Source organism: Danio rerio, chromosome 12 (genome assembly GCF_052040795.2).
Source record: "Danio rerio strain M-AB ecotype USA chromosome 12, GRCz13ab, whole genome shotgun sequence".
Classification (NCBI taxonomy): domain Eukaryota; kingdom Metazoa; phylum Chordata; class Actinopteri; order Cypriniformes; family Danionidae; genus Danio; species Danio rerio.
Genome location: NC_141032.1, coordinates 31,826,992 through 31,854,934, shown reverse-complemented (window position 1 = coordinate 31,854,934; position 27,943 = coordinate 31,826,992). Strand labels below are relative to the sequence as shown.

The following is a 27,943-nucleotide window of genomic DNA, read 5'->3' as shown; positions in this document are numbered from 1 at the left end:
CTATATTTACATGCTTTGCTTATGTGCACTAATACTTTTGTCATCATTTACTCAGCCTTCACTTGCTCCAAACCGGCTTAAGTTCCTTTCTTTGGGAAAACACACAAGAATATATTTTGAAGAATGTTGAAAACCTGTAGCGGCTTGGACACAGAAACAGTATTTCATACGTCACGACTTAACAAGCGGATTAAATATATTATATTATGGTGACAATTGCATCGTTGCTGTTGTTGTTTCTGTTATATTGTTATAAGCAGTATATTTTCCTCTACTTTTTGATGTTTTTTTGTCTATATCTTTAAATATTAAGGAATTTTATTATTATTATTTTATTATTATTATTATTATAACAATAATAATAATAATTATTATTATTATTAGTAGTACTACATGTATGTATGTATGTATGTATGTATGTATGTATGTATGTTTGTATGTATGTACACTACTGGTCAAAGGTTTGTGGTCACTAGGATTTTTAAATGTTTTAAAATAAGCTTCTGCTCACTAAAGCTGCAAAGCTGAAAATTGTAAAATTGTGAAATTGCACTACAAAATAACTGTTCAAATGTTTTATAATTTCAATGGTTCAAAAATGTATAATTTCATTTAATACATATTTCCAGTGATTTTAAAGATGAATTTTCAGCTTCATTACTCCACTCTTCAGTTCAGAGTCACATGATCCTTCAGAAATCACTTTAATATTCATTATTATTATTGTTAATGGTAATAGTAATAAAAGCAATAATGACTAGAGGAATAACTTGATTTGAAACTACATAAAATAAAAAGTAAGTTTTTATAAATATTTAACAATTTAACAATATTTTCACATTTAAAATATCTCTTTTGCAAAAAAAAAAAAAAAACTGACCCCAAACTTTTGACCGGTAGTGTATGTATATATGTATGTAAAATACTGTTATTTATTTTCAGTTATTTACTTATAAATCATTACAGTACATGAAATTTGTACATTTTCGGTCTACCATTTGTCACATAACAGCTTATGACAGCAGCTAATAAGGGGTTTGATCTGCGGGTATTCTTGAGGTGCCATCAGTTAATTAGCATGTTGAAATGTGACATCATTTTCATTTAGTTCCTGAGTGATTAGTCACATGGCATTCACAGCGCAGGTGATGCTCGCAAAAATGTCACATGGGTAAAGATGGCAGAATTTAAATTGCATACTTTCTGTGTTGGCTGAGCTACTGGCAGATGAATGACAATAGCCTCTGCTCTGAATTCTCTTTTGTTTTTCTTTGCCCGTCACTTTTTTGTTTATCTATGTATTTTTTATCAGCACTGTAATACATTGACTATGGAAATATATCCTCTAGAGCGCAAAAGCAGAAAAACTAAAGTCACTGCTTTGTATGAGGAAGAGATTGAAATTGCGATATTATTAAAGTTATCACTAAAAGTGTTAGTAAGATGTTTTCCGAAGTAAGTATTTTTATGCTCACTAAGGCTGCATTTATCTAAGCAAAATGCATTAAAAGAAGTAATATTGAGAAACATCATCATTTAAATTGACTTTTTCCTCTTTTTTTATTACTTTAACTTCAGTGATGGGAAAGCTTTTAAGTTAATATTCAGTTAAAATTAAGACATCACTTGGAAATTGTCAGTTTTTCTTCTGGATTTACAATTTAGACTAGGACAGTGCTAAAGAGAGAAAATGAGAACTTTGAGTGAAAAAATAATTTGAGGGGGTGGTGAGTTATGAAAGACAGAGAAGGAGACTGAGAGAAAAAAATGAATAATAGAATCCGTTCCAGGGATCAAAGATTAAGCCCATGGCCTTGGAGTTGAGGCCGGGGTAAGCCATGCCAGCTGCCAGCAATACAGCCGTGTACAGACTGGAATCCATTTTCATGACACTGAGCGGCAGATCTGGATCCACCATTTCACCCCTCCTGGGCTGGAAACCATCCATCCTGTGGAGAAAAGTATTCCCAGAAGGAGGTCCAGGAGGAGTCCAGCTGTGGCCTCGGTTTGAGAAAGCACTTATGTGACTCGAGAGGGCCTTTGAATGGCTCCCTACCTTTAAATTCAGAGCCAGGTTTAAATGACATCGTTTACGGCATCCCCAAGGGTGTAGTGATATGGTTAAGGGATAGATTTCCCAAATATGAAAAATTTGTCATTATTTATGATACATTCTGGCGCTTTAATGACAGTTCAAGCTGCACAAAACGCTTTTAACGCAGCATATATTATGTGTGTGTGATACTGAGATGTAAATTGTTGTTCAACTTCCTCTTCCGTGAAGGTCTAAAATATCATTTGTGGGCATATTTAGATTTTTTTTTTTTTTTTTGAGTAAACATTTTCCAGCATGGAGACTTTCAATTGATCAAAGTAGACAGAAACCACTTTAATTATATTAAAAACTTAACATTACAATTACTGATTATTTTTATGCTTGTTTTACACAGTTAATGAAAATATTTACTATTAAATTTTTGTTACATTTTACAACAAGGTTTTATTAGCTAATAAATGAACTAACGTGAACTAACAATAAAGCATTCAAATGCAAGTTATGCGTGTTATAATTAGTCAATTTAATATGGGCAAACATTAGCAAAGATCAACTTTATTGTCATTAACATTAACAATGACAAATAAATACAGTGATCACTCTTTATTCGCTAAAATTACATTCTAAAATTAACCTGCAATAGGCGAAATACGCAAAGTAGCCCACTACTTTTTTTTTTTTATTAAAGCTGTTTTAAGGCAGTAAAAACCCTTAAAACACACTTTATACACTTTTCTCAGACAAGCATTAACATTTTCAGACTTTTCTCTCTCGTTTAAACACTCTCAGAGTTCAAACTTTTGTAGAAAAATAAATCCAGTATTATAGAATTAAACCAAACATCAAAACCTGTAGTCAGGCGCAAAAATTCATTGCTGTCAGCAAAAGATTCATAAAGCTTTTTTAGCTGTTGTGCTGGTAACATTGGCATCCATTGTAATGTTTTTATTCTGCAGTCACTGATCCACAAAACTAATGCAGACTCCATCCTTAAGGGGGTCGCACACCAGATGCGCCATGCAGATGACAGCTGGAAGTAACACACACCAGACGCGGACATTGGTATGTTATTTAAAATGAAACTATTCAGATGGTGTGACAAAAATATGAACAGAGTCGCATCTGGGCACCACAGACAGCCTCGACTTGCGATGCCAGAGTGCGTACCCTGATAGAAACCTATGTTTCTAAAATCCATGGCAATCCGTGGCGCGGCGCATCCGATGTGCGACCTCCTTTAAGATGGTCTTTGCCAACCCTTTTTGCAAGCTTGTTGGAACACTTGGAACTCAAACACACTGCTAGTGATCGAAGATTCGCGTTATTTGGCAATCTGAGCGCATTCTGTACTGTGTAGGAGACACGGAGGAGATTGATTGACAGTGGTCTACAGCCAATTAGGACACAGAACACAATGCACTGTAAAAAAAAAAAAAAGGAAAAGCATGACAAAAAAAATCTGCGAAACTGCGATGCTGTGAAAGGTTAACCGTGTTATGGGATTGGTGTACTCTAATAAATTGTTTATTGTTTGTTCATGTTGACAAGTACATTAACTATATACTAATGAAAATGTATTTATTCATTTTCCTTTGGCTTAGTCCCTTATTTATTAGAGGTCGCCACGGTGGAATGAACCACCAACTATTCCAGCATATGTTTTAGGCAGCGGATGCCTTCCAGCTACAAACCAGTACTGGGAAACATCCATACTCTAACATTCACACATGTACTCATACTCTACGGCCAATTTAGTACATCCAATTCACTTGTCTTTGGACTGTGGGGGAAACTGGAGCAACCAGAGGAAAAAACACAAATACAGGGAGAACATACAAATTCCACATAAAAATGCCAACTGGCCCAGCCGGGACTCAAACCAGCAACATTCACACTGTGAAATGACAGTAACAACCACTGAGACACTGTGCCACCCTTAATGGAACTTTAATTTCAAGTGTAACTAAAATTCCATTACTAATTCGAATAACAAAAGAAAATTAAACTCAAACTCATAACTTCAAATCATAAACCCAATGAAATTTCCAAGTGTTTCTACAAAATATCCATTTAGCTTTGCCATCACCGGAATATATTCCATTCAAAGTATCTTAAAATAGAAAACAGCTCTTTTAAATTAGACTTATGTTCCACAACATCACTGCCTTACTGCATTTTGATTAAATAAAAGCATCCTTGGTGAGCTTAAGACTCTTTGCAGAAACATGAAAAAATCCCACTGACCTTTTCAGTAATAGTTTAATTACGTCGCGATATCAGTCTGTTTCTCATTCAAAGCTGTGTTATGACTCCACATATTCTATTTCTGTGTTCTACAAGAAGAAATGTAACTGCATACAACCTGGGGCTGAGTAAATAATGACAATGTTCATTTTTGGGTCAATTATTCCTTTAGGCGTCTCTGTAGCGCTCTGCGTGGACCCGTTTTGTTTTTCTGGGTTTGTTACGAGGGAGTAAACAACAGCAGGGTAAACGGTACTGAGGTAAAAATAAGAAAACAGCAAATGTCAATGCAGCACTCCCTTCTGCTCAAACAGCAAAAGAAAAAAGTACTTTGTTGTACAAAAGGGAAAATTAAGAGAGATGGATTGCAGCAGTCTAAAGAGGAAGGTGCCAAACTTGCTGTCATCTCAGCAGCTATATATGAATCTGTAAAGGCAGTAGAGTTGAAAGCAATATAACCATTTATACAATGCAGTTAAATCTTGTCAACACTACTAAACAATTTAATGTCACAATTACTGTTGCATTTCTCACACGACATTAAATAAGATTACGGACTCGTTCATCCAGTAAACTAGCTGGCTTTCTAACAAATAAAACAAGAACGTAATTACACACTCTCATAATGAAAGCGATATCCCTCATAGAATAATTTGTACCCTTTTGATTTTTTTTATGTTTTCATTAATCCTGTGAATGCCACTATGGCTAAATTGAAGAAGGTTTCAATGTTAAAGCACATTGAAGCTGAAGAATTTTACAAAAATTAATTAAAAAGAAAATTAATTCCAACATAATGCGTGGGAAAGAAACCTCTTACATGAGCACTTGACTGAACCGTAACCTTGAACAAAGGCATTTTCTATGACATGCTTCTATAGGAAAATTACTTTATTCCTCCCCCCAGTACACTTGAAGCTTGGCTTTTTGCACTGTAAATATTGTTGATAAATTGTTGCGATGTTCCTCACTGTCTTTGGATTATGAAACAAAGTAATATGACAAAACCCAGTAATACACAGGAAGTCTGGATTAAACAATGCACATTAAAAGAGAACAGAAAAGTTTGCTAGATTTGCCCTGCTGAATTAAAGCAGAAATGCGTCATTGAGCTCGGTGGGTCCATTGTGACATCTCAGAGAGAATTACAGTGTTGCCAGCTGAAGTGCTTAGCCATCCCTAAAGTGGGGGGCAGATGAGCGCTGATCCACTGGATTAACATGGTTTGTGGTGATGAGAAATATTTCACTCACATTTCAAGTGCTTTAGGGCGTGCTGAGCGGCCTCCTGCCCTTTGCGGATGACATGTTCGACACCACACTCTCACCTTCACTCCTGATCTAAATTAAGAGTCCTACTCGGCCTACACGTTCAATATTAGCACCCCCTCACCCAGCATCCTTTGGGAATTTTGCCACAGTATAGCAGTTGGTGTCTTTTACTCCTTCTTACTGCACTTCCTGTTCACCGAAGGGCCGTCCTGATTTCTAAACAGCTGCTTTTTTATAATGTAAGTAAACTTTTTTGTTTTTGTGCAGACTTTGAGTGTGCTTGGTTCATGAAAGGGTGTGCTTAAAATATGCTTTCACTAGAAAAGGCCACTCTTACCCAGCGAGTTCACCTTTTTTCTCTTCATTTATGCAACCCAGGCTCATTCTGATTATGTTCCCCCAGTATACATTTCTGGAGAAAGCAAAATACGTCCCAGGAGCTACATTTTTCACAGTTTTTGTTTGCACGAATCCGCCAGAGGCCGCTGTGTATGCTTTTTCAGATCTCAAATTTATCTTGCGAGTGCCATTAGCACCTGCTGTTCTCGCGTAAATCCACAAGAGGCCGCTGTGTATGCTTTTTCAGATCTCAAATTTCTCTCGCGAGTGCCATTCGCGCCTGCTGTTATCGCGTAAATCCACCAGAAGCTGTTGTGTATGCTTTTTCAGATGTCAAATTTCATTCAGGAGTGCTATTCGCACATGCTGTTTTCACATAAATCCACCTGAGGCCGCTGTGTACACTTTTTCAGATCTCAAATTTCTTACGTGAGTGCCATTTGCGCCTGCTGTTCTCGCGTAAGTCCACAACTGGTTGCTGTGTATGATTTTTCATATCTCAAATTTCTCTCGGGAGTGTCATTCGTGCCTACTGTTCTCGCGTAAATCCACCAGAAGTTGCTGTGTATGCTTTTTCAGATCTCAAATTTCTCTCGCAAGTGCCACTGGCGCCAACTGTTCCAGCGTAAATCCACCAGAGGTCGCTGTGTACTCTTTTCAGGATCTCAAATTTCTCTAGCGAGTGCCATTCGCGCCTGCTGTTTTTACATAAATCCAGAGGCTGCTGTCGACTGACCAACCAATTCCCTCACCCACTCCCTTCCCTAAACCCAACTGCAGTGTTTTCAAAAGCAATGCAGAAAAAGAAAATCCTTACGGCAGCCTGATTTTTACCACTTTTACAGATTTTACCATATTCTCAGCCTGTAAATTACTAGTTTATTTTATTTTTTGACTTTTGTCTTGCCTGTTTTCTGGAACCGTTCTTCACCGCACTCAAATCCCGTTGTCGTGGTCATCTTTCCTCTGCATCTCAAGTCCGCCGACATATGTTTTTTGCTACTGGACAAACTAGTAGCAGCGGAAAAGTTGTCCACATGGAGGTAAACGGTCAGCTGGTAAGCGTGTAAAGGAAGGGCATCATAGCGTTCGTTTTAAAGACGAATGCAGCCATATGTAGCTCTTGCTCCAAAATTCGTGATTTCCAGAAACATATATATGGCTACGTTTTCAGAATGAGCTTATGTTTCATTTATGAGTATTTATAATGTCCTTCAAGAGAGATCAGCATTTGAAACAACTACAGTAAGCTGGAACAAGTGACCTGAGTTGAAGTGAGGGTTTGGACTAGTAGAATCAATGCAAGTCAAACATCTGTCCTCAAGACGCACACTTGAGGCTATCTTCAGCACCCTTGTTAGTGCACCTTCTACTCAGTGCAAGTAGAACAGTAGGGGTTATGCTGGTGCCATCACATACACAGGAGTGAGGTTTAGGGGATGTAATGAAGGCCAGCTACAATAGTAGAAGCTAGCTGTAAGGGTGAACCTCAAGAGGCACATTAGCAACTGATGCTAGGGGCTACGGTCATTAGCGTCTTGGGTAGTGCACCTATAGTGCCTAGTTCCTGTTACTGAGTTTATATAACTACAAATTGCAAAGCCAAAAGGTCAGCTAATAAGAGCTGTCCTCACTCGCCTGCACTGGAAGCTGCAGTGTTCTTGTTAGTGTGTCTACTGGACCTCCCATGCTGGTCATGCTAGTTTGAATTCTGCTCAAGGTTGTGCAAGTAGAGCTAAGGAGACTGGATGGGAGAGAGGTCAAGCAATGTAAGTGTAATAGAAGCCACCTAGTAGGGAAAAAAGCACTATAGTGATTGACTCTAGAGCACAAGTGTCAACCTTAGCTCTGAGGGCTGAAGCTCTGCACAATTTAGTTCCAAACACACCTTATCAAACTAATTGAGTCCTTCAGTCTTGTTTTAAACTTACAAGTGTGTTGAAGCAGGGTTGCTGCTAAACTATGTAGGGCTGTGGCCTTCCAGGAACTTAGCTTGGCTTAGCTAGGAACTGAGTTTAACACCGCTGCCCTAAAGGGTAATGCTAATAACTTAGATTCAGTGCTAGCTGGCTATAAATTTCAACTACATGTTATATAATAAAGCTTTTCCAATGGCTATCTAACTTTTTCAGCATGTAGCGAAGTAGGTTGACAATGGTTTCATTCCATTTAGTGAACCTGCAATATTATAAAGCAGCACAGCATCATCTTACATACACGAGTGTATTACAGCCATCAATTGATAAACCTCATGGATTTACATTTACACCAATTTTTATTACTACTATTATTATTATTACTATTATTAGTTTGTAAATATTATCTTTTAAGTAACATCAACCCATGGTTCATGGATAATGTGGTTCAATCTATAAAGTATTATAACATTTGGCAAATTATCTGAAGTAAGGACACTGTTCGAGGGCTTCAATAAAATTTCTTACTTAAATAGAGCCACTTTTTGAAGAAAACACTACTGTGTGCTTTAATTATTTTAAAGCTTACAGTAGTAGGTAATAATTAGTAGTTAATTATTTTCTCTTTGCAATGCTACATTTGATGCAGTTTTGTACTTCTCTTGACAGTCTGAGACTTAAAACTGTATAATAAAACATTAAGCATTTTCGTGTCACCAACTGATCAATTACCTCCGTGGGGATTGCTTTTCCTCTGTTACCAGTTTGCCCAGTGGCTCCCTGAGTATGTTGGCAGACTTGAGACACAAGAACAGTTCCAGAAAGCAAGTAAAACAAAAACAAAAGGCAAGAAACAAAATAAAGAAGTAAAAAAAAAAAATCAGGCGGGCGTAAGGGCTTTTCTTTTTCTAAATTGCTTTTGAAAACACTGTTGGTTGGGTTTAGGGAAGGGGTGATTGGGGGAATCGGTCGATCAGTCAGTCGACAGTGGCCGTTGATGGATTTACATGAGAACAGCAGGTGCAAATGGCACTTGCAAGAGAAATTTGAAATCTGAAAAATAGTGCACAGTGATCTTTGGTGGATTTGTGAAAACAAAAACTGCAAAAAAAAAAAATGTACTGTATCTCCATTTCAAACAATCCAGAAATGTATACATGATTACGTATCCATAATGAACTTGAGGCTCAAGTTTGGGCCTTTAGCATCTTTGCTTGCATGTTCGTCTTTCAGACCAGAGCCACTGGTTAGTTTCCTGCTCAAAGTTTTGTAAGTGGTTTGGCGTTGTTCTCTGTACACATGTAAAATTCAGTTATTCCCTTAAATGTCTTGAACAGATTGTTGTTGTTCTGTCACCCCCACTATAAAACAACAGGCTGGGTTCAGTGTTAAAAACTTGTGTCTTTGGTCAAACTAAGCAATTTGCACCGCAAGCATAGCATCCATACACTAGCACATATTTAAAAGCTGAATCAAACTTTGGACTTACGTTTTCCTTCTAGCATTCTTTATCCTCCAGTTTGTTGTTGGGCCAGATGACCATTGTGCCTCATCCATAGTTCATATACATTACACTGTGTCTCTCCATCTATTGTTATCTTTGATCTCTTCATTTTTTTTTCTCCTCACTCTGAACTGTCATCTAATTTGCTTTGGATGTGTGGTTATGTTCGGTGAAAGTCACGAAGTGAAAGCTCCACAGGGGTAGTGGAGGTCTTTAATGAGCGTGTGGACTAGAAAGGGGGCGGCAGTTGTAAGGCCACAAGGGTATTTATGAAGCTCATCTGCAGTCTGAGCTGGGTTCACAGCAATAAGGCAATGACGTCCTCATCAACCCTGTCGCATTTAATTCCAGCATGCTGCATTTCGGGACTTTTATTTCCATAACTGGATCTAGGTAGACAGCATGTCTCATTTATTAGCTGTCTATAAGCTCGTGTCGGTTTTTGTGACACTTTGCATAGAGAAATGATTCATTTCTGTGAATAATCAGTAACTTTATTTTTAAAAATCTTATTAAGGACAAAATACACAAAAATCCTTCAGTTGCCTTAGTAACATGAATAAATGAAGATGAATTGTTTTGTGTGTGTGTGTGTGTGTGTGTGTGTGTGTGTGTGTGTGTGTGTGTGTGTCAGAATATAATAATGAATAGAAACCTATAGTACATTTCACTTTATTATAGATATAAGTTTGATACTGTTACTGTAAAATGTTTAAATAAACAAGATTTCAGATGTTTTTAGAAATAGAGAATTCCGCTGATGATTGGATCAGGGATCAGGTTATAAAGAAAGGCTTAATATCCTGTACTATAGGTTTGAATGTGTTTTATGATAAATGTTACATTGATTTATTAATTTTCCTTCGGCTTAAGTCTCTTTATTCATCAGGGGTCGCCACAACGGAATGAACCGCCAACTAATCCAGCATATGTTTTACACAGCCTTCTAGCTACAACCCAGTACTTTGAAACATCCAAACATACTTATTCACGCTTACTCATACAGTACGGGCAATTTTTTTATTCAATTCACCTATAGGGCATGTCTTTAGACTGTGGGGGAAAATACAACACCCGGAGGAAACCACACGAACCTGGGGAGAACATGCAAATTCCACACAGAAAAAGCAACTGACCCAGTCGGGACTTTAACCAGCCACCTTCTTGCTGTGAGGCGACAGTGTTAACCCCTGAACCACTGTGCCGCCTATAAATATTACATAAATATAAAATATATATAAAATTTGAACTTTTTGTGCATAAAGGTACCTGTTGTGAATCTGGCTCACATAAGTGGGTCACTTTCAGGTATTGTAATGTCTCAGGAGTAAAAAAGTATTGAAAAAAGTAAAAGTATTGAAAAGTATTGAAAATATTTCAAGTTTTATTTGTGATTTTTTTTATCGTTTACTTGTCCCAGACAAGGACTTTCATTCATAATAAAGTTTTTAGGTCAAACTTTATTTTCAAGTACAACTCCTGCTAACAACTCATTAACTATAACTTTTAGCTTAATAAACTCCTAATTTGCTGCTTATCAATAAGGTATTATTTAGGATATGTATTAGGCAGGATTGGGGATGTAGAATAAGACTGTGCAGAACTTGTACCTTATAAGTACTTGTAAACAGTCAATGGGCCCTATCTTACACCTGATGTGTTTGGTGTGAATTGTTGCTATTTTCAGACCAGCACAATCCTAATTTTCACGTTTTGCACCAAGCTGTTTTAAAAAGCAAATCCATTTGCGCCACTTTGTTGCTGGTCTGAAATAGAGGTGTGTTAAGGCGCATTGTTGTCGTGTTGCTATTTTGAAGAACTGAAGTAGACTGCCTCATTGACAATCTAAAAGCATTGCTCAGTACACACATGTACAGCAATACTCAAATACCTTTACATTTGAAAACAATTACAGAATTAAATTGTTACAAAAATTTTATTTTCTACATAAATATAAAAATCACTGCCTCCATGCCTTATTCATATCTCCATGCCTATTTTAGTTAATTCATGACAAAACAACAAGATTAGATTTGTCCAGCTGTGGGGCTTTGGAGACGTCTTCATCACTGAATTGGGCTTAAGAATACAGTAGGACGTGTGTTTGAATACAACTCAGATTTTTGACCACACTTCATTATTATTGTTCATTTATTAATTTGCTGGAAATTATAACTGAATTTAGAGATAGTTTTGAAAATCTTTGTGCTTAACAAATGGAATTAAGTGAAGTTTCTGTTTAAACAATTTTCGAGAGGATTACGTGCTTATGATTGTTCACAGCTGTTCCAACTTTAGTTCATGACTAATTATCCTATCAGATGATCCCTAACTCACTATAAATAACCAGACTTTTCTCATCTCAATATCTTCATCCTAAAGAAACCCCCCCACCCAACCCTACTTTCCCTCCTTTCAAACGGATGCACGGTGGCCAGTGATTAGCGCTGTTGCCTCTCAGCAAGAATGCCTCTGGTTTAATTCCTTTCCAAACCAGGCAACATTTCTGTGCAGAGTTTTGCTCATTCTCCCTGTGCTCGCGTGGGTTTTCCCTGGGTCCTCTGGTTTCCTCCCACAGTTCAAAAACAAGCACCCTAAACTATTAATCCAAAATGTTTTTAGCCAAGCTCTGAGTAAACCTTCTCAGCATTCATATCTGACACTTAGCTACAATAAGCAGGAGGGTGAGTCATCGATGTCTACCTAAGCTCATACTTCCCTCTCGCCCTGCAACGGGAGGGAGCCCAGGGCTCAAGAATCTTATAAGCTCAGGGTTCTCTCCCAGGACAGCACACCGAACAAGCTTTATTATCAATCATCAGCTGAGTGTGAACTCTTGAAATATGTAGGCTAATGGATGGCTTCAGTGGAGTGCGTACAACACTGTTTCCTTATCCACAAAAGAGTAAAGAGAAAGTAAAGAGGCTGAATGGAGGAGGCTCGTTCTTTACCCTCACGCTGCAGATGGTCTCATTCAGTTTTTCTACTTACAAAGTCTACCATGCAAATAGCAAATGCGCCATGGTATGTCGCAACTGACTTTTAAAGGGAATTGGAGATGAAACTCTGATTGGTTTAATGCACATTATGCTCAAAACACAACCATAACTTGTTAAGAGAATCAGCAAAACCCTGTCAAACCAGATCGTATTCTTCCGGACACATTTTTAATGTGCCTAGATCATTAAAATAAAGCTCAATATCTTAATAATAGGGAGTTAATAAGCCAATAGTTAATAATGATACTATTTTGTACACTATTTTGTATGTTTTTGCTTTTAATTAGTGGACCTGTTTTATACAGTAGGAGGTTCATTTGATATGAATTATGACATTATGCATGAGAACGGATAAATAAAATATTTAAAATTGTTTATTTTTAATATCCAGTTAAATTTTTCCAAGTTATGCAAAATAAAAATGCAAAATAAAAATCATGTTTTTATTTTGTATATATAACATGCTAGGTTTTAAAAAGTTAAACATCATCTCTACCCCAGACTATGCATCATTTGAGATGTGCTGTGAATGACAAAGCGGTAGAAGTTTTCATTACTTTTGTATGCATGTTCACTGTTGGACATTGTTAGTGGCAAATTACTTCTCAGACTGTGCGAGGTGTCTAAGACTTTTGAAAAGTCTACTGGCCAAAAAGTGCCCATAGTTCAAGAAACACATACTTGCTTATTAGTGAAAAAGATCTCAGTGTACCTTTAGAAATTATAATAGGCAAAATTCAATGAGCCAGCATACTTGTTAAAAAGAAGGGGGAAAAACACAGCAGTTATATTTATTTATTTCTTGGTTTTGTTTCTTCCAGTAGTTGCTCCTTCCAACAGACCCAGTTTGCCACATGTCAGAGAAATCTGTGATCATCACTCAATTATAGACTTTATAAACTTGCAGTTATTTACTACTGATGTATTGAATGTGAAATGATGCACCTTGGAGACCAAGGACAAAATGCTCCATTATGAAGCCTGGCTGCTTTGGTTTTTCCCATGGTTCACTGCTTTGGCAGACAAGTTTATCCAGCATTACTTGTCTAATTATTCTCTTGTTAAGGCAGAATGTGGCAGAAGGCCGCATCCCTCGCATAGGTTCTTCAACAATGATGCTTGGCCTTCTTCCGAGTGCCTCTGTATTGAATTTAGGAAGCTCACTAAATGGGCTTGGTCTATTATGTGTTTATTTAGAAAATAAGACATAGAGGAAAGGAAAAATAGAGAAACGATGGCGGTAAGTGTGTTTGATGAGATTATTGGAACCGCTGAAGACAAAAATATAAGCTACTATGTTTGTTTGTGTCTATGTAAGCGTGTCTGTGTGCACACAAGTTGAAAGACCCTCTTTCGTTTTCATTTTTCTACGGTTTATGCATGCTGTTCTTAGTTTTCAGAACCACACCAAATCTCTTTAGTCTGTCAGTGAGTCTAACTCTCCTCCTCCTTTCGCGCATTCCAGGAATAATTGTTTTTGCTCAGTGCAAGGTGAGGCGTCACAGAATTTGCAGCCGCTTCACAGATAAACGTCGGCTGAAAATATGGAAGTTAAAGCGCTGTCTTTCCGCACATCTCATTGACACGTCTCTCTGACAGGTTGAAGGTCATTGGAGTTGTTCAGGGAGAGTCTGTCAGTCGCGGTGCTGGACCTCCTGGCCTTTGAGTGGCTCATTGAAATGCAGAGCGATATGTATCAGTTCCCCTGCTTGAATCTGTGATAATTCTTTCTCCATGACACATTTCGGCGATCGGCCATCGATCTCGACGTCAACTGGTGGTATCCATCAGCCTCGGGGCAGAGTGTGCGTGCATCTTCCTGTAATCGCTCATGCATGGAGGAGCAGCACTTTTTGGGGGAAAGGGAAAGTGTACATCTACATCACTAATTTATAGCCTTTATGGGACACAGTTCAATTCAGAAGAACAGTTTTATCCACTTTAATAAGAAAAGGCTGAGAGCACACAGCAGGCGAAAGAAAAGATGCCATAATCCTTAATGAAGGCGAAAAAAAGTCGCATTTGTCCTCATATGTCCTCTCATACACATTTTTCTGCTTGCATATAGACGACAGTTGCGTAAATTAGTGCTGTTTCACTTTTTAAATTTTTTCCATGCTGTTTTTAACACATTTTAATTTCTCCCCAAGAAAGTGTTAAAGTACTATAAGTCATGAATTTCCAGTATGATGAATCATAACCTTACAAATTTAGATTTGAAGCTAATTTGGTACATTTTATACATGATAAATACACAACAACAACAGTTTATATACTAAAAAGATTACAGAGAATGAAACAACCAAATTACACTGCCATATAATACTTTTAATTGAAAGTTGTTTAGTTTTATCAATAGAACCTTTTTTATATTATGTAATGCAGAGTGTTTATAATATATATTTATACACACTACCTGACAAAAGTCTTGTCACCTATTTAAGTTTTAGGAACAACAAATAATAACTTGACTTCTAGAGGCAAAGGCCTCTGAATTACACTTGTTTTACCAAAATAAAATATGATCATGTCTTGATTTGTAATTATTTAACTAGGACTTTGACGAGACAAAAGTCTTGCCACTTAACAGAAATAATGTACAGTATAGAATAGAATAGAAGTCATTGTGTAGTAAAAAAAAGAATTAATATTTTGTATTACTCCCATGAGCTTTGACGATTACATCCATACATCTCTGGAATGACTCAGATAACTTATTAAAAAAGTCATCTGGAACGGCAAAGAAAGCATACTTGCAGGACTCATAGAGTTCATCAAGATTCTTTGAATTCATTTTCAGTGCCTCCTCCTTTATCTTTCCCCAGATTTGCTCTATAACGTTCATGTCTGGTGACTGGGCTGGCTAATCCTGGAACAACATGGTCTTCTTTGCTTTCAGGAAATTTGATGTGAAGGCTGAAGTATTAGAATCGCCCTCTCTTGTGGTTTGTAATGTCATGGGCAGCACAAATGTCGAAACCGCAGGCTGTTGATGTCATACACTGAATGTAACACCAAACCATGATTTTTCTTTCACCAAACTTGACTGATTTTTGTGAGAATTTGAGTTCAAGAAGGTTCCAATAGGTCTTCTGTAGTATTTGTGATGATTGGGATGCAGTTCAACAGATGACTCATCAGAAAAATCTACCTTCTGCCAATTTTGCAAATGAAGAGTCAAGTATAATTCAACTATAAGTCAAGTTATTCATTTGTTGCTCTTACAACTGGCATTGAAGACAAGACTTTTGTTAGGTAGTGTATATATAAAGATTAAACATTAACATACATTAACAATAATAGACATAGCTTCAGATTCTAATATACAGTACAGTATTTGTCACTCCTAAAAATGTGAAATCTAAAAGTTTTATTCAGACTAATTTTACATTTTTAACTAAAGTTAAAAGCCTTTATTGTCAAATGCATGATTTTCTCTAAATGGTGTTATAAAAAAAAGGTCAAGGAATACACTAAAAATGAATATGAAGAAACATATAGGTTCAAATCTACAATCTGCAATGCATTGCAATAGTAAGGAATGTAATAATGGAATGTAAGGCAGAATCTGTGCATCAATAGCTGTTGCAGAATGATTTCAGGGTCAGCGAGCATTTGGCCCATTTAACATTCTGATAGCTGCATTATGAATAGGTTATATACAGCAAACGAGCAAGAAGGCTTCCTTTTATAATCATTGAAGCCAAATTCACAGTAGCTTATGCCACATTGCGAGTTTAAACTGTTATAATCATGAAATCTGTCTGTGGGTCAAAGACATGGCAGCTCATTTTAATGTCTGCATCAAATTATATTCACTAAAGTGGTTATTTTATGGAGGCAGATCATTCTAAAAAAAAAAAAATACATTTACAAATTAAAATCCATACATGTATAATCACTATTTGTGAATGCAAAAGTAAAAATCATAAAACATTCTGCCAAATGAATTGTATTTGCGTACTTTTGAGACGTGTTTTGGGTTTACGAATTGGATTTGGGTATTAATGAATCGTGTTTTGAGTTTACAAAATTTATTTTGGTATTTATGAATCGTGTTTTGAGTTACAAACTGGATTTGTGCAGTTTTGAATCATGTTTTGAGTTACGAATCGGATTTGGGTATTTATGAATCGTATTTTGAGTTTACGAACTGGAATTACGTATTTATGACTCGTGTGTTGAGTTTACGAATTGGATTTGCGTATTCATGAATCATGTTTTAAGTTTACAAATTGGATATGTGTTGTTTTAATTAGTTTTTTGAGTTTACGAATTGGATTTGTCTATTTTTAAATCATGTTTTGAATTTACCAATAGGATTTGGGTATTTATGAATCATTTTTTTGAGTTTACGAATTGGATTTGTGTATTTATGAATCGTTTTTTGAGTTTACGAATTGGAAAAAAACACAAATATTCAATACACAAATATTTTTGAATCATGTTTTGAGTTTACAAATTGGATTTTGTAAATGTGAATTGTGTTGTGGATGTATGAATATTAATTTTTAAATATGTTATTTTTGAGACCGATCTGGCTCCATATTATTTGGGATGCATGGGATGCACATACAGCACCTTTTCTGCAACATTAAAGCAGACACAATACATTATGAGTAAAATAATGTTGCATCATACATTAGCATAAGACCTATATTTTGGTAATAAATTATTCTCAAAAAATGCATGAAAGAATAAGTAATCATATTAAATGATATTATGATTTATAAAGTTTATTCTATTATCAAGTTTTTTTTCTTTAACAGAATCTTTTATCATTTCTTGTTGCAATTAAGCCTAACATTTTTATCATGCTGTACATAAAGCAATGTAGCTTCATATTTTACACTGAATGACATTTTAGTGCCCAGTAAATTCACAAGCAAAGCAAACATGTCTGCGATTGGATACACCTACGCATGTGAAAACAGCCATCTAGTAGTTTTCAGTACAACTGGTACTGCAGAAAGGCTTGTAAGGTTTTGATCATTTCAAGTATCGACTTAGTACCCAAGCACAGATGGTTTTGAAAACACTAGTGCTGCAGCAGGGTTTAGAATATGTTTTTCTGAAGGGCTTTCTTAAAGTTGTAAAAATGTAGCATTTGCCCATAACAAAGAAACACTCAAGGGCAAGTCCTCACAAACACAATCAACTGCTGCGTATAGATGTCAATACCGCATGTAGATGTTGTCCACTTCTAATGTTCACACTGAATGCAAAGAGCTCTACTCAGTCAATGAACTCTGAAAGACATGAAATAAATTGATTTGTATGCAGGGGGTTCAAGCAAAACATAATGGGAAATATAATGGTGGCGTGCTTTATGTTTTTCCCTCATTGCTGGAGGTTAAAGATTACCTGACATTTCTGAGAGTTTCTTTATTTGTTGAGTGTCTCGGGCTGTGCTCGTGGACACATATTCAAGTGTACAATGTATCAGCAGCAGACGTAGAGCTTGGTGGTTTGCCTGGGCCAAATAAAAAAGGTGCCTAAATAAGCAGTTGCAGAAAAAAAACAACAAGCAATCTCAAAATGACATTTGTGTCAAGAGTCTCTTAGGTGAGCGGAGACAAGTGAAGTTTAAACAGCCCACTTCACCCAGAGTGCTGATTTTACTGGCAGTGAATGTACATGAAAATGTGAGTGATACCAAGGCTATAAATGAGCGTTTCATGCCCCTTGACACAGGAAGGTTTTTCATGCTCTGTGTTTGGCAGTGAAGAGCTTTGGGTGAACGGCTTCGTGAATGGATGGATGAAGTGATACCATTTCACAATGTTGCATTATAATTGTAGTTAGGCTAAATCAGCTTAAAACAGTCTAGAATTTTTTTTATTTTTTTTTGTATAGTTACATACAAGTAAAATGTTATCACAGCAGACATTTTGACACCACTAAATTTTAATTATCTAACTATAAAAAGATCAGACGCATTTGAAGAGTGCCATCTGAAATTTTCTTTTAAAATGAGCATTTTTTTCTTAGTCTCCTGTGTGTGGGTTAAGTGATTTCACTTTTATGGCAAACATAGGCTCTTTTCATTGGGTTTAATGGGAAATAACTAAACATAAACAGATCCAAACGCAATGCTGGATTCACATATGCCAAATGAACCATGCTAACTGGGCAAACGCGACCGGTTCCGAAACAAAAGTCTAGGTGTGAAAACACCCTTAGACAACACTTAGAGTATTTTGCATTTAAACTCATTTTATAGTGACACTTAATGATAACTCCTTCTAAGTATAACTCTTTTAAATGTAGTTACATACAAATAAAGTGTTATCACAGCAAGCAAACACTAAATTTGAAGTAAATATGAAGAGTTCAGACACAATTAAAGAGTGCCATTTGAAATGTTTTTTAGAAATGAGCATTTTTTACTCAGCTTGAGTAAGTGAAAAATGGGAAAATTGGTTCTTTTCATTGCCTTTAATGGGAAATAACTAAACATAAACAGGAGGTTGAAAATAATTTTCATTTTAGAAGAAAATTTTAGACAGCACTTAGAGGTTTTTGCATCTAAACTCTTATTATAGTGACACTAAATGATTGCTTGTTTTTTGGTACTGAACCAATGGTACATATGTGTCATCACAGTGATAACTCTTGCTAGGCAACAACATTGCATGAGGAGATGCAAAACAGCTAGAAACTGCTCATAGGGTGATTTGAGTTTGAACTTTGGACATTGAAAATGTAGTTTTGTTTATAAATGCACAATGCAAATATTTCTTCTTTTGTTTTTCATTTCAACCATAAAATGACTATTGGCCAAAAACCACAAAAAAACATTTTCACATAATGTTATGAATTCAGAAATGTTTATGCTACTTATGTCAGCACAATATTAATATTTCACTTCAGAAAAAGTATTTTAACTATTTGTTATTCTGATCAATTGTCATTTTTGAGTAATATCACACTCGTAGCAGTGCAATATGGCAGTTTATTGGCACTGGTGGGAGGCGTGTGTTGGTGCCTTAGATTCCTACCAGTGATGATATACAGCCCTATTGCACTGCTACGAGTGTGATATTGCATTTGTACCACAGTTCAACGACATAATCGTGTATATAAAAATAAAAATCAAACATGGAGAGTTTAAAAACCCTTTTGTATAAAGAACTACTTTTTTTAGCCATTCATTCACATCTGCAGCTGATGTCAGAACAGCAGAAACCGTTGCTAACTCACCAAAGTCACTTTAGAGCTAGTATTTGAATGATTCGCTAGGGTAATGTCTAAAGTGATGATAAAACAGGTGGTTTTGCTCACATTTTAAGATAATAAGTCTAAACGGCATGAGATGCCATCAGTCTAGATACATTTCCCAGTATTTCTCTGTTGTAATCAACAGATCACAATTATTAACCCTGAAAAAGCCAAAGCAATGCAAACACTACCAGATTACTGTTGTGTGTGCGATAAGAAAAAATGCTAAACACATTCTTTCTTTCTTTCTTTTTACTGAACTAATCTGCAGTAACAAAAACAGGAAACTCATTAGAAACAAACTCAGGGTTTTACAAAGAGTGGCCAACACATAACACATACAGTTGAAGTCAGAATTACTAGAAGTATTTTTTTTTATTATTATTTCCCAAATGATAACAGAGCAAGGAATTTTTTTACAGTATGTCTGATAATATTTTTTCTCCTGGAGAAAGTCTTACTTGCTTTACTTCGGCTAGAATAAAAGCAATTTAAAAATTTTTTAAATGTCATTTTAAGAACAAAATTATTAGCCCCTTTAAGCTATTTATTTTTTCGATAATCTACAGAACAAACCATTGTTATACAACAGCCTGCCTAATTATCCTAACCTGCCTAGTTAATCTAATTAACCTAGTTAAGCTTTTAAATGTCACTTTAAGCTGTTTTGAAAAATATCTAATAAAATATTATTTACTGTCATCATGGGAAAGATAAAATAAATCAGTTATTAGAAATGAGTCATTAAAACTATTATGTTTAGAAATGTGTTGAAAAAATCTTCTCTTCGTTAACAGAAATTAGATAAAAAATAAACAGGGAGATAATATTTACGGGGGTTAATAATTCTTACTTCAACTGTACATTCCTGATATGAGTCCCATTTCACACTAAATATACTGCAGTTATATGGTATAAATACAGCACTACAACATACAAAAGAGAGAGAGTGACTTAGAAAGTCACTAAGAGGTTTTATAATGATTTAATCATCGGTAGTTTGGAATTGTGCAGAGTTTTTCTCCTTAAAGGACTTATTATGTGGTCTCTGTCACCATCTTGTGGATGGACAACGTCAACCATCTTTGCTATGCTCAATATGACAAGCTGATGGATGCAGACGTGCTGTATCTCCGAAATGTAATATATTTAAAATAGGCACTATCCTTATAAATAAACTGCATAGATGCAATCTAAACAAATACATTATTGCATATAAAAGCTGTAAGAGTGCTGTTATTGCAGAATATCACATGGCTATCAGCCAATCAGATATCATATATATCTAAATAACATATAAATAATATATAAAAAAAGATATATATATATATATATATATATATATATATATATATATATATATATATATACACACACACACACACACACACACACACACACACACACACACACACATATATATATATATATATATATGTATATATATATGTATATATATATATATATATATATATATATATATATATATATATATATATATATATAAATATATATATATATATATATATATATATATATATATATATATATATATATATATATATTTCAAAATTATTTTATTTGATATTTGGAAACAAATTTTTCACAAATATAAAAATTTTACTCAACCCCATATTTGTACTTGAGAATATTCAAGTGGGCTACTTTTTTCACATATTGACATACTCAATTCATAACACTTAACTTGGATGAAGATTTGTTTACAAATGATTTTAAATCCAGACCTGGCTTTCTATCTCTCAGTGTTTTCTGTTATTGGTAACACATTACTCTGATAGGTTATACCATATACGGTATATATGAGATGTGCTAATGTGGTTCCTTAAATGTCACTTGGGGGTTCTGCTAATGTCATAACATATCTGTAACGCGAAAATGTGAAAGTATGTGCACAAACACACACGCACGCACGCATACACACACACATGCAGCAAGTACATGATTAGGTCTTGCAAAGCGTGGAAATCAAGGTGTTTGTGATCACTAGAAACAATATGTGACAAAATCTGGCTAGTGCTACTGTGGAAAATTCTGTTCGCATGTGTACTGTTTGTATGAGCAAACATTATCAGGCAAAAACATGCTGCGTTTTAGCTAGTGACACAGTTGCTCAATTGTAAGCCCTCTGTGTGTGCTGATGTGTTTTTGTTGACCAGGTTGGCATGTGTGTATGCGTGCGTGGACTGACGTGTGCACTAAGAGGATTGCGTCAGCCTCTGGTCTCTGATTCTTGGCATGGAGCCTGTCTGATCTCAGCGAGAGGCGCTGACAGTGGTCAAACGGCCCAGTCTGCACACATCCCTTTGAGCCACCAAACTCACAGGGCATCTTCCTCATTCCAAACTAACACTGTTTGTTTGTTACTAATTGTGCTGTTCCTCTTCACCCTCCCCTTTGCTTCATGACATGTCGGGCTAATCTTAGTCATCTTTATAAAGCCCCGAGATATTCCCTGTTGAAGTAACCAACATTGTCAGTAATAAGCATATGCTGTTTTGGATGGCGTGCTGGTTTCCCTAAAAGGAATTTTGACTATGAAAAACAAACAAACTTTAAATAGATTAGTCTGCCTCACAGCTTTTCAGTGAATCCCAGGATCACAAAGTGGGTAGTAAGTAGGCATAGGAAGATAACCGTTTTCTAGGTATACCGCAGTGTGGAAAAGTCAAGGTTTTAAAACCTCTAAAATGTTCTGGTATACCATTCCTGAAGTATGTAAGATTTTTTATTTATTTACATTTATTTTTTTCTATTTTAAGTTTTTTTTAGGACAACAGCCTCTCCAGCAAATAAGATATCCAAAAATGCCATTTTAAATAGTAAAGATGGTATTTTAAATAATGAAGATGGTGTTTTAAATTGTAAAGATAGCATTTTAAATAGTAAAGATGGCATTTTAAATTGTAAAGATGCCGTTTTAAATTGTAAGGATGGCATTTTAAATAGTAAAGATGGCGTTTTAAATTGTAAAGATGGCATTTTAAATAGTAAAGATGGTATTTTAAATAGTGAAGATGGTGTTTTAAATTGTAAAGATAGCATTTTAAATAGTATAGATGGCATTTTAAATTGTAAAGATGGCGTTTTAAATTGTAAGGATGGCATTTTAAATAGTAAAGATGGCATTTTAAATTGTAAATATGGCGTTTTAAATAGTAAAGATGCTGTTTTAAATTTTAAAGAGGGTGTTTTAAATTATAAAGATGGCATTTTAAATTGTAAAAATGGATTTTTAAATGGTAAAGATAGTGTTTTAAATAGTAAAGATGGCATTTTAAACTGTAAAGATAGCATTTTAAAAAGTAAAGATGGCATTTTTAATTGTAAAGATCCATTTTAAATTGTAATGATGCTGTAATGCTGTTTTAAATTGCAAAGATGCCTTTTAAATTGTAGTAATGCTGTTTTTAAGAGTTCACACTTAGGTGATAATCAATAGAGTGTAATTGGCATGCTGTCCCGGGAGAGAGCCCCGAGCTTGTAATATCCTCGAGCCCGGGGCTCCCTTCCGTTAGAAGGGCGAGAGGGGAGTTTGAGCTCAGGTAGGTCTCGAGAACTCCCCTGCTTGTGAATGCGAGAAGTTTAAACTAAGATTATCTTGGGAGATATTTTGGTTTAGTCTATTGGCTATGGTGTACTGTATGTTTTTGGACGGTGGGAGGAAACTAGGGAACCCAGGGAAAACCCACTCGAACACGGGGGGAACATAGACACTCCGCACAGAAACGCCAACCGACCCGGTAGGAGGTTGGACCAGTGGTGTTCTTGCTGTGAGGCAACAATGCTAGCCACTGGGCCACCTTGTCGCCCTATCGAAAAAAGGGGGAAGTAGGAGTGGAAGGGGGGGAAACTTCAAGATGAAGATAACTGGAGTGACAAACTTTAGTTAATTATAATGCCTCCGTATTTATCTAATAGAGCAGATTACAGAGCTAATGAGGTGCCAGCCGTGTTGATCATAAGCATGTGATCCTCTCAAAATTAGTTTATAAATAATACACACCTAAATTATAAAGGAATATTCATAATTGTAAAGAGACATTTAAAAAGAATATATTTTAGAACAATAATCCCAATACCATGAAACAGTGATAACTGTTATCCAAGGTTATCATACCGTCAGAATCTTACTCTGGCCCATGCCTAGTAGTAGGCAAAAAAAGTACAAATTTAAGAGCTGTTAAAGATTCAGGGTATGTTTATCTAATGACGCCATCCTTAAAACAGATCCCTGTTGACCTGGATCCTTAAAAATGATTAAAAACACTGTATTATGCAGGCCAGGGCAGGCCAGTAGTTGCCAATGTCACGTTGTAAAGAAACATCATGCATTATGTGTGTGTGATTACAGTGTGATCGAAAATATTTACTTTTCATACTTGCATTCTTTATTGTATACTTAATGCATCTGATGCTGTATCTCTTTTTATGGCCGTCATGGGGGAATAGCTGATGTAAAAACCTGAAGAAATGTCCAAAAACTCATCGATAGAAAGATTCATCTCATGTTTTTTCAGCCCAGAAGCAGAATGAATGCGTAACCTAAAAAATTATTCACATTTATTTATTTGTTTACTGTTTTTTTACACTGTTTTTCCATGTATTTGCACACTATTTTCCCCTTTGATGTGCCTCGGTTTGAAAATCCTTGGACTAGTCGGTTGTCTATCTTATTTTCACAGTGAGAGATTGAAAGCAAAGCATCAAGCCATCTTTATTATTCACAACATGTCACGGTTGCTGCATCGCCAACAGTGAATTTCTCCTCCATCATTGTATAAATCATGTCATAAAACATCTTATCTTGGGTAAAGTCCTTCACTGACTTTGCATCAAAATCTTTATTTCTGGCTACTTGTCATCTCCGCTGAAGTGAAAACAGTTGACACCTGCATTCAACATCATAAAGTTGCTCTCCATGGCAACAGCTCCCTTCCCTTCCATCTAGTGCTCGGCAATCCCATTTATCTTGATAATTTACCCACGTTGGAGTGGTTAAGGTGGCATTATCTTGTTAGTGGGGAAGTGCTGGCTTGCTTAACCATACCGGATGATCATATGCTATAATTCAACGCTGTAATCACAAAGATTACACAGCGGCGTTTCAGAAGCTAAGCTAACGCTGATAGGGAGATTGACGCTTTTGTAGCTGCTATCCATCAGATCGCTTCTAGATGCCGTTTTCCCTGTCAGAATGATAGGGGCGACTGAGACACTCATGATCCCTGTTAGCGAGATAGTTAGGCTTTATCTGAAGCAAATTGAAGTGACTATACCCGCCATGCCATTCTTGCAAGTTTACACTGAAGAAGATAAAGAGAGACAGAGTGGAAAGCCCAGCAGAGACCCCAGGTCTGAAAAGACATCGTTTCTGCAATACCCGGACAAAGGGTGACTCCATCCAGAACACTAGATTGGGCACAGAGCAGTACATTATGCCATTCAGCAACCAAACACAGACGCAGTGCCTCCATTCAGCTCGACAACCCTCTTGCCATTCCTCGCCTCCACCACTGTCAGAGTAACAAAAGAGTCGCGGAAAAAGCATCACACGCCAATCTTCATAAACCGTTCTGCTCAATTGCGGTTTATTTAGAATGAATAAGAAAGCAATGAATGTTTATGGCTGATTATAAGTAACAGTATATTGTTTTCTGGTGCACTGGGGTCGGATTTTATTAGATACTTTTTAAAAACTGACAGAGTCAGCGATGTGTTTTCTTTTGTGTTTTCCTGATTGGCAATTCGATGACATTAGTTTTGTCAATGGAAGGCAAATGAGTTTGAAGTTGTGTCCCTGGAGGTCCATGTGTCCACATTTACACTTCAGCCTTTCATTGTAAACTCAAAGACATACATGCAAGTACACAAGCCAGAAATGTTTTTAAATATTCAAATAAAAAATAATAATAATAATTATTATTTTATTTTATATATATATATATATATATATATAGCCGGGCGAGGCAGTGGTGCAGTAGGTAGTGCAGTCACCTCACAGCAAGAAGGTCGCTGGGTCGTTGGTTCAAACCTCGACTCAGTTGGCATTTCTGTGTTGAGTTTGCATGTTCTCCCTGCCTTCGTGTGGGTTTCCTCCGGGTGCTCCGGATTCCCCCACAGTCCAAATACATGCGGTACAGGTGAATTGAGTAGTCTAAATTGTCCGTAGTGTATGTGTGGATGTTTCCCAGAAATGGGTTGCGGCTGGAAGGGCATCCACTGCGTAAAAACTTGCTGGATAAGTTGGCGGTTCATTCCGCTGTGGCGACCCCGGATTAATAAAGGGACTAAGCCGACAAGAAAATGAAATGAATATATATAGCCATATACAGCCATATCGCACTGCTTCGAGTGTGATATTATACAACAGTTTGACGGCATAATTGTGTACTGTATATAAAAACAGAATCAAACATGGAGAGTCTCAAAAACCCTTTTGTATGAGGAATTACTTTCTTCCGGATTTAAATCATAAGCTGACAGTTAAACAGTTGATATAAATATATATATATATATATATATATATATATATATATATATATATATATATATATATATATATATATATATATATATATATATATATATATATAGGAATGTGATTGAATGTGATTCTGTTAGTTGTGTGCTTTAAACGCATTCACATTGCTTAAAACATGCAGGATATGCAGCAATACACAAATATCTTTACAAATAAAAAAATTAAAGGAATAAAATGTTACAAAAAATATTATTTTCTATATAAATACAAAAACCCCTGCCTCCATGCCTTCTTCATCTCAAGGGCCTTTTCAATTTATTCACGACAACTTGCCTTTGTATAATGTTATCATTATTAGTGGTATTATTTATTATATGCATATTTATATTTGTTGCATTGAAAACAACCTTAGACTTGTCCACCTGTCAGTTTTTGAAACATATGGGGCATAGGACATGTGTTTAGACAACTCTTTTTTTTTTTAACCACACTTCATTATTACTGTTTATTTATTCATCTGCTGGAAATTCGAACTAAATTAGGAAATAGTTTTGAAACAAATCTTTGCGCTTAATTAATTATGTATAGGCTAATGGATGTCTGTGCATACAACACTGTTTCCTTATTCACGAAAGAGAAAGTGAACGTAAGGAGGTTCATTTGTTATTCTTGCTGCAGATGATCAGTTTTCTCACTAGTGAAGTTTTCAGTTTTTCCACTTACGAAGTCCGCCATGTAAATTTAAAACCCAACTGACTCTTAAAGGGAATAGGAGATGAGACTCTGATTGGTTTATTCTCAAAACACACCCATAACTCATAAAGACAATAAGCACAACCCTGTTAGATGATGCACCGCAGTGCAGAGCATATTTTTCCATCCTTAAATAGCAAAAGTGGATTCGAACATGCCCTGAAGTAGACGCGGGATGCGATTACATCATCTTCCATAGGGGCGTCTGTCTGATTAAATAACTGCACAATCCTGCATTATCAGATGGCTACTGTTCTATCATGTGGATTGATTGCTGGCACATCATTTTACAGATTACTTATGATATAAATAAACAGTACATATCTAATTTTTGGTCTTCAATGGAAAAGCGATAGTCCATATTTTAATTGGAATAAAAAAAGTATTTTATTATTTAAGTTAGACTATATTGTATGAATAAATGTAAACCATATTTAATTAAATATTTAATATTTATCATATAAATAAACACTTAAAAAATATATATATTCTAGTCAACTAAATCTCGAGATTTAGTTAAATGAAATCTTATAAAATTTTGTCGCCTAAAACTGGACTAAAACTAAAATGAAATTTTAGCCAAAAGACTAGGACTAAGACTTAATCAAAATTTGCTGTGAAAATGAACACTGTTTCACACCTTCCACGAGAGCCACCATCACACGCCACAAATCCTGCACAAATCGTTCTGCTCAATTGCAGTTTATTCTATTGAATACTAAACCAATGAAGGTTTATAGTTTATTATAAGCAACAGGGTTTTGTTTCATTGCGCACTGATAGCACCTTTTATTGGCTGCTTGATCACAAAGTCAGCATTGTTTTCTTTCGTATTCGCCTGATTGGCACTTTTATAACTTGCGTCATTAAATTCGCCAATGGAAGCCAAAAGAGTTGAAAGTTGTGTCATGGGTCCTGGAGGTTCACTATTCACACTCCGCCACTGACTGTCATCATAAAATAAACATGCGTGCGCTTCTGCAACTGCGCACGGCCTGAAGCCAGCTAGATGTATAAGGGAGAAGACAAACATGGCATGCTGGGATATTGGTGGCAGGGAAACCAGTGCCCAATTGCTAATTGGAAACTCACCCTGAGCCGCCGGAGCAGTGATTAATGATGATTGTTTCTGTATTCA

General features: G+C 35.9%; 2 protein-coding genes and 1 long non-coding RNA gene across 12 annotated transcripts in view; 2 read left to right on the top strand and 1 right to left on the bottom strand.

The window, feature by feature from the left end:
• The window catches only part of LOC147834501 (uncharacterized), a 382,782-nt gene that overhangs the window by 152,965 nt on the left and 201,874 nt on the right, over positions 1–27,943 (bottom strand). For 2 of the 9 annotated variants that reach the window (XR_015504240.2, XM_087276536.2), the window contains one exon: positions 14,255–17,802. The exons of 4 other annotated variants lie outside the window; for them this stretch is intronic. The gene's annotated coding sequence lies outside the window, so the exon portion shown is untranslated. Of the gene's footprint in view, positions 1–12,688; positions 14,179–14,254; positions 17,803–27,943 lie in introns of those variants that run through there. 3 more of the 9 variants (XR_015504247.2, XR_015504244.2, XR_015504245.2) reach the window with 3 other exon arrangements.
• The window catches only part of nrg3b (neuregulin 3b), a 275,221-nt gene that overhangs the window by 83,578 nt on the left and 163,700 nt on the right, over positions 1–27,943 (top strand). The gene's annotated exons all lie outside the window — the stretch shown is intronic.
• Positions 643–5,682, top strand: LOC147841427 (uncharacterized). Its single transcript, XR_015504271.1, has 3 exons — positions 643–3,683; positions 3,726–3,952; positions 4,053–5,682. It is a non-coding gene; the product is annotated as an uncharacterized LOC147841427 (long non-coding RNA).